A 16,022-nucleotide genomic window follows, 5' to 3' on the forward strand; every position below is an offset into this window, starting at 1 on the left:
TAGCAAATGCCAAAAGGAAAGGGACAAAAATACATTGGATTGGCATGCTTTGCTGTTAGCATACTTTGGTAACTTAATTGCAGATTGTACATCTTCGGTGGGGGTGAGGTCTGGGCCGGACGTCCCGTTCACCCAAGGAAAGTGCACGTGCAATACATTACCTCTCCTTGCCGGTGTAGTGATCGCCGCATGGCTGCTGTCTGGCTTGCCATGCAGGAGGTCACTGCAAATGGCTTACAGTACTGTGTCCGTAGCAACACTTTCTTGTCAGTGCCCCAGTTTTCACAGGGCTCACTATGTCATGGCGCGATCGAGCGTCGAGGCAGTATAACTGGATGGGTAGGCTGGACTCATTAGTCTTGGTTGGCTGCCAGCCTAAAAGAAGGACAACTCTGACTCCAAATGCTGGCAGATAAAGCTCGTTAGCCCTGCCAAGTCATCCATCTAGGAGAAAGACAGTCCAACATAACACCTACGACCTGGGGACTTTGCTGTCACCGTCCCTGTATAGGCTCAAAGGGCACACCCCCATCTATGACCAACATGATCATGAAGCCCTGTAATGATGGGAAAGGGGCAAAACAGCAGGTGGAAGGTGACATTGGAAGCTGCAGTTCCTATCCTGCATACAGGTAGCCCAGGTGTAAGGGTCATCTGATACTGACTCCGGAGACGACGACATCATTGGGCAGCGCCCTGAATGACCAAGCAGCCTTCTCTAGGGGCAGCACTGCTTGCTCCACACATAGAGGGGCCTAGAAAAGGTGGCCTAACCAAAGCTCGTTTCCATTTTCCCCAGTTGGCTAGCCGCGGTCAACAGGCATCTTCAAGTGTGGTTGAACAACAACAAAGAAGAAAAGGTACACACCTGCCTTATAAGGTGTTCTAGGGCTAAAGCTCACATGCTGGAACGTCAGAACCATGCTTGATACAGCAGACAGCGGTCGCCCAGAACGACGCTCCGCTCTAGTTGCCCATGAACTGTCAAGGTTGAATGTTGACATTGCTGCTCTCAGTGAAGTGTGCTTCCCAGAGGAATGCAGCCTTGAAAAACATGGCACTGGCTACACCCTCTACTCCTCTACTGGTCATGCAAGCCAGAGACTGAGAGACGCCTTTCTGGCATTGGCTTTATGGTCAGGAACTCCATTGCCTCCAAACTTGAAAACCTGCCAACGGGTTGCTCAGACTGCAATCATCACCATGTGCCTCCCACTTCGAAACAAGCAGCATGCCACACTGTACAACGTGTACGCCCCAATTCTTCAGGCAAATCCTGCAGTAAAGGAAAAGTTTTACACTGATCTGCGCAACCTCATACAGAACATCCCTGCAGATGACAAGGTCATCATCCTTGGCGACTTTAATGCGGGGAGTAGGCAAAGATTCAGAAGCCTGGAAAGTAGTACTTGGCAAACATAGTGTTGGAAACTGCAATGACAACAGGCACCTCATGTTAAGAGTTCTGCGTGGTGCAGCAACTTGCCATCACCAACACCATTTTCCAGCAAAAAGACAGTCTGAAGACAACCTGGATGTATCCTCGGTCCAAGCATCGGCACTTCATAGACTACATCTTGGTGCACCAGAAAGACCTTTGAGATGTCTTACTCACCCAAGTAATGCCTAGTGCAGAGTGTCAGGCAGACAATCATCTTGTGTGCTGCAAACTTTTTCTCCACTTCAAACCCAAGCCAAAGAGGAGAAACGTTCCAAGGAAGAAGTTTTAGGTTGGCAACCTCCAGTCAACTGAAGTGAAAGCTTACTTCCAGGTGAACCTTCACTTGAGGCTTGAGGATCCCGGTTGCCCCACAGACCCCTCTTCAGAAGTGCTTTGGGAACACCTGAAACCACCATTCTGCAGACCTTTGAAGAAGTCCTAGAGTTTTCCACAACAAAGAACAAAGGCTAGTTTGATGAAAACAATCAGGAGATCCATGAATTGCTGGCGAAGAAGATACCTGCCCATCAAGTGCACCTTGCTCAGCCGTCCTGTCCTGATAAGTAAGCAACCTTCCACCTTGTATGCAGCAAACTCTTGCGCAAGTTTCAAGAAATTTAGAACGAGCCACTGACATGGTATTTGTTCTTAGACAGCTCCAAGAGAAACGTAGGGAACAGAACAAGGGGCTGTACATGACGTTTGTCAACCTTATGAAAGCATTCAACACTGTGAGCTGAAAAGGTCTATGGCAAATCATGGAACAACTGGGATGTCCCCCAAAGTTCCTCAACATGATCATCCAGCTACATGAAGACCAGCGTGGCCAAGTCAGACACAGCAACAACCTCTCAGAGCCCTTCCCAATAGGCAACAGTGTAAAGCAAGGCTGCATCCTCGCACCGACTCTCTTCACGACCTTCTTCAGCATGATGCTCCAAAGGACCACAGTAAACCTTGATGACGAGGATGGTGTCTACATCCAGTACAGCACTGATGGCAGCCTATTCAACCTGAGGTGACTAAAGGCCCACACCAAGACAGTGTAGCATCTCATCCGAGAGCTACTCTTCACTAATGATGCTGCACTTGTTTCCCACATGGTGACAGCTCTGCAGCATATGACATCCTGCTTTGCAGAGCTTTCCGAGCTCTGTGGACCAGAAGTCAGCTTGAAGAAAAAGAAGTTGTCCACCAGCCCACACCTCAGGAAGATTACTATCCTCCCACCATTGGTGAGTCAGAACTGAATACAGTCCACCAGTTCAGATACCTGGGGTGCATCATCTCCTCGGATGCCAAGGTTGACAAAGAGATTGACAACAGACTGGCAAAGGCAAACAGTGCATTCGGCAGACTGTACAAAAGAGTCTGGAACAGCAAGTATCTGAAGAAAGGTACAAAGATTAGTGTGTACAGAGCTGCTGTACTGACCACCCTCCTGTACGGCTCGGAGTCGTGGGTCACCTACCGTCATCACCTGCAACTCCTTGAGCATTTCCACCAGAGCTGCCTCTGCAGAATCCTCAACCTCCTCTGGAATGAATTCATCACCAACACTGAAGTTGAACAGGCGGAGGTCACCAGCATCAATGCCATGTTGTTGAAGATACAGCTGTTCTGGGCAGGGCACAGCTCCAGGATGGAGGATCATTGCCTGCCCAAGATTGTGCTGTATGGAAAACTCACCACTGGCCACCGCAATGGAGGGGCACTGAAGAAGAGGTACATGGACTCTCTGAAGAAATCCCTTGGTGCCTGTTACATTGACCACCGCCAACGGTCTGCTGTAGCCTCCGACTGTGAGGCCTGGAGACATACCATTCACCAGGCTGTCTCTTCCATTGAGAACGCACGCAGGGCTGGTCTTGAGGACAAAAGGAGATGGAGGAAGAAATGTGACATTGGAACACCAAACTCACAACAGACTTTCCCTTGCAGCCGCTGCGGCTGGACCTACCTGTCCCGCATTGGCCTTGCCAGCCACCAGCAAACCTGCAGCAAACATGAACAGCACCCTTCCTAAAATCTTTGTTCACAAAGCCAAGCCATGACACCTTCAACTTTACTGTCATGACCAACCAAAAATAAAAAAACAGTGAACTAATATGACCTGTTTCCATAGCAACTTGATTTTCCCTTGTCAGTTCCAAAAAATGTCACAGGAAGTTTACATTGTTTTATTTGAAAAATAAAAATCCCACACTTATTGTGTGTCCAGTAGTCCTGCTCACATCAAATTCTCACATCATTGTGTACTATTATGATAATCTACTGCAGATTACTTTGTCATCATACAAGAGTGCTAAGGGCCACCTGGAGTAGTAATACAACTCAGCATTTACCAATGGCAGCACCACATGGGAGAGGCTGGGGCTTGATGAAGCTGCTTTAGGAAGCTCAAGCATCTCACTTCAGCCATTATGCTCAGTCCTCTTTCTTTTATCTGAATTAGGTGACTTTGTTCCTAGATTGAAGGTTGAATTCAAAATAGAACGATCCTTGGTCTAAAACATGATTTGAGCTGTCATAATGTTATATGCAGGAACAGGAGAAATTGAAACAGCAAAATTTCAAACTAAAATTTTAGCAGCATCTTAACGAAATACTCTCAAGTGAAATTTTTTTTTGATTCGCGAGTTTTTGGAAAGGAACTCTTTTCTAAAATACCCTAACACTTGAGTTCTCTATATTGATACAATCTAAAAGGTATATTTGTAAGTAAAAAGTTGAATAAAAGCATTTCCAACATATAAAAAATGAAATCTTGATCACTTTTAATCCTGAATAAGTATTTTTCAGCTATATTCTCAATGACCATATTTGTACTATACAGACCCTATTTTTTGCAGAAGTCAAGATGTCTATGAGGTACACCTTTTCAGCACTTCCAGTAATGAATCAAATAGGTAAAACATCCTAGTCTATGTATAGGATCTAAAGTTAGTGTTATTAACATAAGAGGAACCACAGCAATGTAAGAATGGAGTGAGGAAATAGTGGCAGAAATGGATTCTGGCAACTAACTGAACACTGACACCCATTCCAAACATGCACCATGGCAAGAGCACAACCTCTTGACAGTATTCTGTGCTCCATTTTTCCAACTATCTTATTCATTATGTTTCTTGAGGTTTGGGATGACTTTACTAGAACAGTTGTCTTTAAAACGATTGTGATATCTTATTATAGCGCCCTTACCATGAAAATCCCAAGGAATATCTTAAAATTTATCTATACCATTAGAAATTTGAGAACCTTAGTAAAAGAAGGAAGCCCATACTTCAGAGCCAATACATCAAAATGCAAATAAATGTAAAATAGCAGTAAACTGTCTGTAGTAAATAGCAGTAAAATAAAAAATAAAATATATATATATTTTTAAATAGAAAGCAGTAAAATATATAGTAATTTGCATTTAACCTTGTCTTCTCTCGTAACTGTGGCCGTCCTGTCCTCTCTGTTACTCCGCTGCATGTCTTCAATCATTTCTTCATCTCCTTCCAAGCATGCCTCAACACTAATCCCTCTTCTTCTTCTGTACCCTTTGTCACCTTCCTGCCTTGTCTCTGCCACACTGTCCGTTCTCCCTTCTGCTGCACAATTCTCAGATCTATCAACAGACAATGACATTAACATTTTCCTCTCTGCCTTATCTTCCTCTCTTGACTCTCTCTGACCACTGTCTTCTAGACCAGTACGCCCCAGTACCACCCCATGGTTGACTGATACATTACGTGCTAACAGGACCAAACTACTGGCAGCAGAGTGACGATGGCGAAAATCCAAGACTCGCATGGACCTGCATGTAGACAGCCCCCTCTTTGCCACCTTCTCATCGCTACTGTGTCCTCCGCCACCCCCTCCTTCTTCTCTCACTGCCGATGACTTTGCTTTGTTTTTCAGAGACAAAGTCAACGCAGTCACGGACAAGTTCTCAGCATCACCCTGCCCTGTTCAAGCTGGACTTCCCTGCCAAGTTACGCTCTCCAAAACCACTCTCAGAATCTGAAATCTCCGATCTCCTGATATCAGCCAGAGCTACCGCCTCGCTTGATCCGATCCCATCGTCAATCCTACAGACCATCTCCCCTCAACTCTCCACCTTCATCTCTAAGCTCATCAACTCCTCGCTCTCCTCTGGCTGCTTCCCATCTGCCTTCAAAACTGCTCTCATTTCACCTCTAGTAAAGAAACTCTCTATGGATCCTAACTTAGTCCAAAACTATAGGCCAGTCTTCCTCCTTTCCTTCCTGTCTAAAACTCTAGAACGAGTGGCCTGTGATCAACTATCTGAATTCCTCACCTGGAACCATATTCTCGATGGATATCAGTCTGGATTCGAAGTTGATCACTTCACCGAGACAGCGCTCCTGGCAGTGTCTGATGCTCTCCGGTCAGCTAGAGCGGCCTCCCTCTCCTCGGTCCTCATCCTCCTTGACCTATCTGCAGCATTCGACACTGTCAACCACCAGATTCTACTTTCCTTTGCATTTCATATCAGACTCAGTTCTATAGGCTACTTCATAGGGTACTTGTGCAATGTGTGCAGCAAAAACTGTAGTATTGTATTGCCAAAATGAACTGCGTTTTGACAGTTGTCTCTGCATCTAAAGTTTTTATACTGCTGTGAACTACGATTTTGTTTCTTTTGAGATCTGTACCTGATAAGCAAAAAGAATCTGCTAAATAAACAAATGAAAATGTAATATCAGTGTTCGCCTGCCACATTATCTCTATTGATTATAAAGTATGTAAAACAGTTGTTTGCTTATTTTACTGGTGTATTTATGTGTTTGTGAGTTTGTTTATTAGAGGACATTTATGTTTTGTCTCAAAAAGATTTAGTCTTAATGTTCAAATAGACTTTTAACTCTTTCAGTTTTTTTTTAACTCTTGTAATAAAGCAACAACTTCATTTTATTTCTGAATTGTTTTCCCAGATAACATAAGTTTGGTTTTCAGCTCTCGACTGTGTTCAGCAGACTGCTGTCAATATGTATTTTCACTGAGACATGTTTTTCACAGATTTTTAAAGGCTGAGATCTTGTAACCCTCCAGGGTTAGAATCACACTTAGTATTTCCCCAGTCATGCTGTACAAGTTAATTGTTTCATCATATGCGTGGAAACAGTGTTCTTCATTAACAGCTAACACATCTTGTTTTAATGAACTGTTACTAGTAATGTCAAAACACTGTCTTGGGACAGAATACAATTGTTTGTTGTTATTCCAGATTTAAAATCTTAAATGTAGCCCATGGAAAAAGAGGAATAGTTATAGTGTCTAAACGGCACATAGATAATATAAATAATATTAATATAAATTTTATATTAATATATAAATATGGGGGTGCGGTGGCGCAGTGGGTTGGGCTGCAGTCCTGCTCTCCGGTGGGTCTGGGGTTCGAGTCCCGCTTGGGGTGCCTTGTGGCGGACTGGCGTCCCGTCCTGGGTGTGTCCCCCTCCCCTTCTGGCCTTACGCCCTGTGTTGCCGGGTAGGCTCCGGTTCCCCGTGACCCCGTATGGGATGAGCGGTTCAGAAAATGTGTGTGTGTGTGTGTGTATATAAATATTAGCATAAAGGTTGCAGTAGGTAGCTAATTTGTTTTTGAAGACTTTTACTACAGCAAAATTTTCTGTTTTTATTTATGTCTTATTAGCACTATCCAGCCTATACAATCCTTATTCATTGTAAGAAAAATGGTAAAGCTGGACAGGAAAACTTAAGTTTTTGTGCAAGAAAATAGATGTAAACTTTGGAAACAGCAACAGACAGGATAACAGAAATGTTTCTGACAATGAACCAAAAAATGGGAGATGAGTGTTCGTCAATGGTAATGAACTCTGGGTAAACTATAGTCACTCTGCCATCTGCCACTGGATGCAACTGAAACAGATAGGTTATAAGCCCCAGGGTGTGGCAGCATAGCGGCGCAGCGGGTTTGGCCAAGGCCTGCTCGCCGGTGGGTTTGGGGTTCGAGTCCTCTTTGCGGTGCCTAGCTGTGGACCGGTGTCCCGTCCTGGGTGTGTCCCCTCCCCCTCCGGCCTTGTGTCCTGTGTTGCCGGGCTAGACTCTGGTTTGCTACGACCCCACTTGGGACAGGTGGTTTCAGACAGTGTGTGTCTGTGTTTTCATGAGAAAGGCTGCTTTCAAAAAAGATGTAAGTATGGTTTTTTCTTATGGACACATTGCGCTTCAATGCCTCGCAATTGAATTTTTTAAAAATATAATAGCGACAATCTTGGATGTACACACACACACACACGGAGACACGCTGGAGATGCAGTTGCTCAAGATAAAGTTCCGCGAGCAGGTGTGCCGGCACGGTTCCTTTACACCCGTCCTCACTGATCGGTGGCAGGTGCGGGCGTCATGCTCTTGCGTGGCCCTTGGGCGTGACACCTCTGTGTGACAGAATGGGAGAAGTGAAATCGCTGCTGCTCTCCAGCATCGCGAGAGACTATCGGACCGTGTATTGCTTGCCCAGAAAAAATCAAAATTCAAAATCTGAAGTATGCTTTCTACTGAATGGCTATCGCCAGCTCACTATCGTAAAGTCTGAAAAATCGTAAGTTAAACCATCGTAAGACGGGGAAATGAAAATGAAAGGCTTTACACACACACACACACACACACACACACTTGCTGAAGCTGCTCATCCCAAGCGGGGGTCGTGGCGAACCGGGACCTAACTTGGCAACACAGGACACAGGGCTGGAGGGGGAGGGGGGACGCCCAGGACGGGATGCCAGTCCATCACAAGGCACCCCAAGGTGGACGCGAACCTCAGACCCTTCAGAGAGCAGGACCCATCCAAACCCGCTACGTCACCACGCCCTCCTTGTGAAAGGCTTTATGAAAGCTTAAAATTCCTTAGAGCATTCCATATTTGTCTAAAATGTATTGATCTCATAAAATAAAGAATACTGGCATTAACTCGAAGGATCACTAAAAATGCACGAACAAACATTTGTTCTCTTCAGCTAGGCATCATTTGGAATAGTAGTGAGCTGTAAATCTGTGAGAAGACACCCTTTGTATACGACCTTTCTGAATGCATAAGACGTGGTTGTAGGAGCCCAGCAGACCCGTGGTCCTACCCCTGCCTCCCTTTGTGCGGTCGACAGCCCATCTCCCCTCTTTTATGCGCCTGCCACCGAGGCCTGTGTTCATGAGCTACACTCCTCCAGCCAGTGCCTCCGCTTTGTTTCCATGCAAAAAAGCAGAAAAAACAAAGTCCTACAAAGAAGATGTGTCCAATACGGAAGTGACAAGCCTGGTGTCATCCTGAAAAGCGATCTTGTGCGAGGAAACGGCAGGCCCGTCAACGGCCCCTCCGTGACCCGGCAGCGGCTTGGCCGCCTCGCTGGCTTTATTTATAGTGTCCGCCACGAGACATCTGCTGCAGACGTGACTCTGTCCCTGGTGTCCACACGAAGGGAGCGTGTCAGTTTTCCGCAGGCAATGTGTTCGGAGGCCCGGTCACTGGCGGGAGATGCTGCTGTTTGTTCCAATAGGATGGCTGTCCTCTTTTATTCTCCTCTCTGGGCCTGATTATGGAAACGCGAAGACCGAGGGGATGCTTCGCAGTTTGTCCGTGGCAGACCGATGTTTACTCGATTTGAACACGTTGTTTGCACTGTCTGCAGTCTGCCGCGGTTCTATTTTTGGGCCTGACACATGGGTGAACGTTGCATGTGTCTGACGTTGCGGCCTTTCCTGAAGCAAGGCACTTCAGGAGGTCTCCTGCAGCATACGATGCTCTTGAAGCAATAGAGACGGCACAGTTATTTTTGAGATAAAATTACAGAGGCGTCTTGAGGAAGACGAACAGTTCGACTTCACGCCGTACCCGGCCTTGGCAGCTATGCTAAAGGTGAAAAAAAAAATTAAGGGCACATATCATGAATATTGATGTTACACTAAATTCCGCCGTAAGCACAGCAGTCATTAATATTACATATTGTATCATATGACAGTATCCCTAATGAGCATCGTTTTTATTTTATTCAGCCTCTCATGTTTGCTCACTCTCCCGAGTAAACGTGTTGAAACATGAAGTACTAATTTTCGAAATGGGAATTGGGCTGTCAACAAACTGGTTGCTGCTGTAAAGTGTTTTCAGCAGAAGCTGTTTCAATTTGCATGACCTGATGAATAGCATGTATGATGTTATATGCGATTAAATCAAAGCCAAAGCCACCCTTTGGACTCAGTGATGTTCGGTTTTTTGGTTAAAGTGTGTTGTTCTTTTTCGTGTGCATGAAGTGTAGTTGGGTTAGAGTCATAGTCTTGCAATCAAAAGATCTGCTTTTGAATCCCTGCTGCTGCTCGAACAAGGTACTTTTACTGAACTGATACAGTAAAAATTACCCGGCTATATAAATAAGTGATTGTAAGCTTAGTGTAGAAACCTAGCAATGTAAGTTGCCTTGAAGAAAAATGACCTAAAAAAATTCCCATTCAGTGATATTAAAGTCCGTTTGCTGTAGGATGGTGATTCAAAACGCTTAGTTTCGGCCCCACCTCTTGACTGAATACAAAAAAGAAGGAGCTGTTTTTCTTCCTTCTGCCTTTCCCCCAGGTTTCTTACTCTCCTTACTGAAAGGTTTCATCTTTATAGTAATAGGAGAATTACACAATAATCTTAAGGCATCCTTTTACTTTTCCATACTTGAAGTTAGTCCCTCAATAAGATGTAAATCTGGCTTAAAGCCCTATAATTCCACTCAATTTGAAAAGAAAAGAAGGGAAAACAATTTTCACAATAAGCAAGCGATTAAGAGGACAATTGTTTTAAGATATTTAGCGTCTACGAGAACAAGATTAGGGCATTGTAATATTAACAATTGCTTGCTGTGTGTCACTTTTGCTGCTAGCCTGATGTTCAGTAAATCTTCATTTTGGATAACATTTTTAATCATAAGCCTAACAAGACAGTCCCAAATATATTAAGACTTTCTTTTGAATTGCATGAATGCAATATATTTTTTCAACAGTGCCAAAATAAGCCCTTTATTGTAAACTGATTGTAGATTATTTATACATATTGTGCTTTTTCAGTTGTCCTCATTTCCCCTCAGCCATATAATTCAATTCAATTCAATTTATTTTTACAGAGTGCTCTTCTCACGCAGTGACACAGAGCGCTTGAACACAGGCATAAGGCAAAGAAACAAATACATCAGACAAATAAACAAAGAAGACAGTTGACTACAGACTAACATAATGCATTATCAGTGCTTTTATAGAGCTATAAATATTCCTACTGGCCATGGAAAAAAGAACAAAAAACTCAAAACTGAAAGTTAGGGGAGAAAAAACCTCAGCAACAAAAAACTGTTAGTCATTTGTTACTTAGAGAACCACATAACCTGCAGCCACATAAGTGAAATTGTTTTCATGTTTATCTAAAGAAGCATTCAGATGAAGTTTATATTAGAGGAACTTCACTGATCAAATACTTTCAGCCGTTAGTGCATTTTACTCTTGAGTCAATACAATTTTGCCTTCACACTGTTCAGCTTGTTTTCCCCAAATGTGTAGAAGTGAATATTTACAGGCACAGTTTCGTGTCCCTTATGGAAGGGTCCACCAGCAGACCCCTCCTGGGACTACAATCTGTAGATTTTTGGCAAAAATTCCAGTTCTTAAGAACTTGCCGTATAGCTGCAAATTAAATCTTCAAACTTTTCTGGCTATTCCACTTCTCACTTTTTTAATATATTTATTTTCTTTTATGTTGCTAGTCAGTTTTCCAGACGCAGATTATGCGGAATCGTACTCCTGGATGTTCAACAGTCGTTATTGACAGAATAGTTTAGCCCAAAGCTCGGTTTGACCTGTGTTCAGAGTCCTAAATGCAAAGACTGTCAAGGCATGCAAAATGAATATTAAAGGCATTGAATCATTAAAAAGTAAATTGTGATATACTGCAATTGTCATAAATTTTGCTTTTAAGAAGTACTAAAAAAATACATATTGGGACTTAAGGAAAGTAATGGGACAAAGTGAACTGCAACCAGTGAAGCACATGAACAGTAAAACAATAACTGGACATTCGTTACTATATTATATTTAAATACTGAATGCTGAGTTTATTTGAACATTGCCACCATTAACCTCAAGACTCAAGCAATAATTTGATGTGATTTAAATGCAAGTTTGTCAGTAGTTTTCCCATGATGTGCGCAATACTGTATACACTTTATTTGTGACATAAGAGATCACATAGGAATGTGAATTATGGGGATTCTGAACAGATGTTGTATGACATAATTTCCCATAAGATCAGTTTAACTAAGATGGAAATCGATTATTTAGCTGATTATTATAACTGTGTATAATTTTCCAGTCTTTTTTGTGACCTGTTGCTAATTTTTCAGAATTTTCTTTGAGCAAGTTGATACATAGCACATCCTGCTTGCGAATAAAATATTTTAGAAGGCCTGACCTTTCAAGGGCTTTCAATTTTAAATTCCATATATGCAGAAAATATTGGCTCCTAAGTGATTCTCTGAATTACTTAATTGATTAAGTAATCATTCATGTGCAGTCAGCTATGAAATGTGCTGTATTGCTGTAATGAAATTACCTGACATTTGTTTGACAGTCATTTTTGTTGTTAATTAAAAGCCAATTGTCTAGTAAACTGGCACATTTGCTAACACATAAGCTTAAACGCAAATTATGGGTGTACTGCAAATATTTGGGCCGTAACCTGATTTATTAAGTTCTGGAAATAATAAGTCCCTCCCTCCTGTGTCATACTGTATTTCTGTTTATTTGCAGCTGGTCTATTACAATTATGAGTCGACTGCTAGTATAAAACTGACCTGCAGGTGTCGCTCTATATCTACAGAGTTCTCACTGCCAAACTCACTGATCACGTAGCTTGTCGCTGTTTTCTTTCAAATCTCAGTCACTCACTCACTCACTCACTCACTTTTCATTACCGCTTGTCAGGGTCGCGGTGGTCCGGAGCCTGTCTCGGAAACACGGGACGACTTAGGGGACAGCCTAGACGGGAGACCAATTGAAACCTCCCTTATTTTGTTCATTTCAAATTTGGACTTTCATGTCTGCATTCAGTTCAAAGCGGTTTGCGCTGAGAAACAGTGAAAGCAGCAGCACTGATGGCGTCGATACAAATCTTAAAGTGCGTTCAGTATCTTGCAGAGACGAAATCCTCACCGGCTTCGCACTATTTATTATATTTAAAATTAGAACACCCAGTCAAACACGTGTTCTTCTGAACGTCTGACTTTTATTATGAAAATAATTTTACGAAGACTAAACGGCAACAAAAGTAAAATGTTAAACAATGGAATATATTCTTTAAATACTTAGTATATATTACATAAAAATATGCACAATGGCTGCGCAACGGTTTTTTGACTGTGTTTTTTCTGCTAAAATCAATATCAATAACGAATGAGTAGAGATGAAGAGCCCCGGAGCTGCAGTGATTCAGGCCGACCACTAGATGGAGATGTTGCAGCTCGTTGCGATTGAGAAGCACCGCTATTGCTGTGGACGTTATTAACGGCGCCTCTTCGGCCTCGCGAGTAGGATCCGATCGGTTTGACACGTGCTTCATTAATAGACAGTCTGTCTTCTTTAAAGTACCAGCTCTCTTTTGAGTTACCTAAGCTTTATTTTGCACATCGGAACGTACCGCTTCCCGATGCGCTCGTTTAAAAGTGTCCGCATTCCAGATGTGTTGCCAGTACATTCCATAGCAATCCTTGACTTGAATTTTCACTTACTCAGTGTTAAAGCCTTTCTTTAAAAAACCTAAAGCGCAAAAGTCGAGTGAGTCCATAGCAATGACATGGCGCTGATATCACAACGCTCGGCAGCAGGTTTGAGCAATGCTCTTCCTCGCTGACATAAGCGAACGGATTTCGCTGCAAAGGTCAAAATGTCATGAATAGCAACCCAGGTCACACACTTTATAACAGTTTACATTTTAGTGATATTTTGGAGGTGCCTCAATATTTTCTTCACAACTATCAAGTATTTTGTACTGAATGGGTTGATGGAACCGGATTTCAAGAGGCTGCTGGTCAGTAGACAAGCTCTGTGGAATAAAAGGAGTAATGCTTAACCACGTGGTGGGTTGGGTGGGGGTGGGGGGGGTGCTGAAGCTGTCTCACTGAAGGCATATTGGCCCTGAACCCTCGCCCTGGGAGTGCCTCGTGCGAAGCTGTCTCCGGCACTGGCACTAATTCAGCAGAATTGGCGTGCGCCCCTCAACAAGGACCCCGGGCACCGTGCAGCATCCCGCTCCCTGCTCTCATCCACCTAAGAGAGGAGCTGTCTCAAGGTCAGAGTGGAACCCACGGGCTGGGGTGGGTGGAGGACGACTAATGAGATTCCCATTGCCCACCCCATGCTGGTGGCACCACCTCAACAGACTGCCAGTTCACTGCCTCTCATCAACTCTCCTTCAGATAGGAAGGGGAAAAAAAAAAAACTGTTTATTTCTTAACAGCACTGTTAATCTATTTGGACTCAGCGTAATAGGACATTTGCATGGTGGGCACACTGACGTGTCAGTGATAGCCACAGGGTTGTGACATTCCCCTAAATATGCTGAGCTTTCGCTAACCTCTCATCAAACATTGTGATCTTTATGGACTGTATCATATTGTGCGGTAATGTGCTTTATTGTCCACAGAATAAGCTTTTCTTAAAGGTAATTGGAAACCTGGAAATGGCTGCTATCGGCTGATTTTTAAATACATTATTCCTGAAATGTGGCTTGTGTAATGACCCTGTCGGTTTAAAATGTAAGATTTATCTTGGCAAAGGAAATTGATCCATTTCACCTTTGTCTAATGGAAATTTTTTATCTGGTATTATCTGTTTATGTAAATGAGTATTGCTGCGGAACAGGGAAATAAAAGGAACTTGAGGGTGCAGTTTATCTAGCTCTTGACGTGTCGGTCTAGACGTAATGTTCGCAAGCCTGGTCACTGCTCTGGGTCCTTACGGCCCACTGGTGAGCACATGCAGGAGGCCTACAAGTTCCGCCCACCGAAGGGACCCTACGAGCACATCTGATGGGGCACTTCAGGGAGTAGAAAGTCCTTCTCTGGAATAACAGCAGACAAAAAAAAAAAAAAAACTTTGGTAACGGCATTGATGGAAATGCCGTTTTAATGATGGGTGTCGCATCTTCAGGCTCAAAGTTACTTATTTTCAAGGATATTGTACAACACGACATAATATATGAACTGCCAGATGCGATTATGTTACACGAATTGAGTCGTCCTCTGAGAGCAAAGTACGGAGAAACCTTTCGATGTTTTAAAGAGAACGGTCGAGCAAGAGCAGAGAGTGACAAGGCTCTTGGGTTTTTAGAGTGCTCCGTAGTTTTGATGTTTTATGGAAGGCCGCGGATGCGCTGCGGCCCTCTTACAATAGCTGTGACGCCACGCCGATTCCCACGGAGAGAACCAAATGGAGACTCACCATGTGGACTCAGTCCCAAAGCAGCCATACTGTCGCTGAAAGTTAAAGGGGAGAGCCTCAGCGGGCCAAGTGACAGACATGCCAATGCACTACCAGACCATGGGGCAGTTCATCACTGACTTAAACACCACTGCTCTCAGAGGGCTGCAATGGAGACCCTGTGCTTTAACCTTTGTCGGCCAGCCACTCTAGGCTGGCTGTGATCAAGCGCAGTCCCAATGTGTCTGAACGATCGAGGAAACCTTTACGGCTGGCTTTCTGTGGGGCCCTGAGCAATCTTTCTATTTCATGCACTGGATGGAAGCAAATGCACTTCACATCCGGTCCAATAAGAGGGACATGCATTTGTTTGACTCAAAATAAAACATCAGTCAACTTTCTTCTTCATGTGTTGGATGTCTCTCCCTTGCTGCATATTTCTTGTTCTACTGTGTATCTGTTCATCGTCGCTCTTTATTAACAACCATTAACTTAATGGGGAGTCACAGTCATCTGCGCAATAGTGCTACCTGCTGCACCACCATGCCGCTCTGTCTGAGTGTTCAACATGTGCTTGCCGAGGCAGAGTAAGTGGGAATAATATAGATGCAGGAACAGAAATAGAAATAGCCCATGTTCAATCTGCTCACCATATGCAGGCAGCTGTGCTACATCACTGCCTCCTACATTTGTGTACAGCACACTGGTTGTTTTTCAAGGTATATGAGACAATATACAGCCAAGGTAAAACAGCAATGTCATTTATTTGTTTAGATACTGTCTTCTGGCCAAATGTCATTTGAAAAGAAGAACAAAAGCCTGATGGGAAATATAGGTTTATTTGCTTTTTGGGACAATACAATGCACTGTAGTGTTGTATTGTTGATGGATGGTAAAACACTATTATGACCATCAGTAATATTACAGTTTTGCAGTGCTAAACTCAACAACAGATTTTTACTGAGAAAAAACAGAAGCATTCTGAACATCAGAGAATGCTACAAGCTTCCACGTCTTTTTCTGTCTCACCTATAATCCATTAGCTGTCACATGATGGTTTTACTGGATGACAGTTGCACAGTAACACAAGCTTTATAAATATTTAATGGTCAATGATGAA

This window comes from Scleropages formosus, chromosome 17 (genome assembly GCF_900964775.1).
Source record: "Scleropages formosus chromosome 17, fSclFor1.1, whole genome shotgun sequence".
Taxonomy (NCBI): domain Eukaryota; kingdom Metazoa; phylum Chordata; class Actinopteri; order Osteoglossiformes; family Osteoglossidae; genus Scleropages; species Scleropages formosus.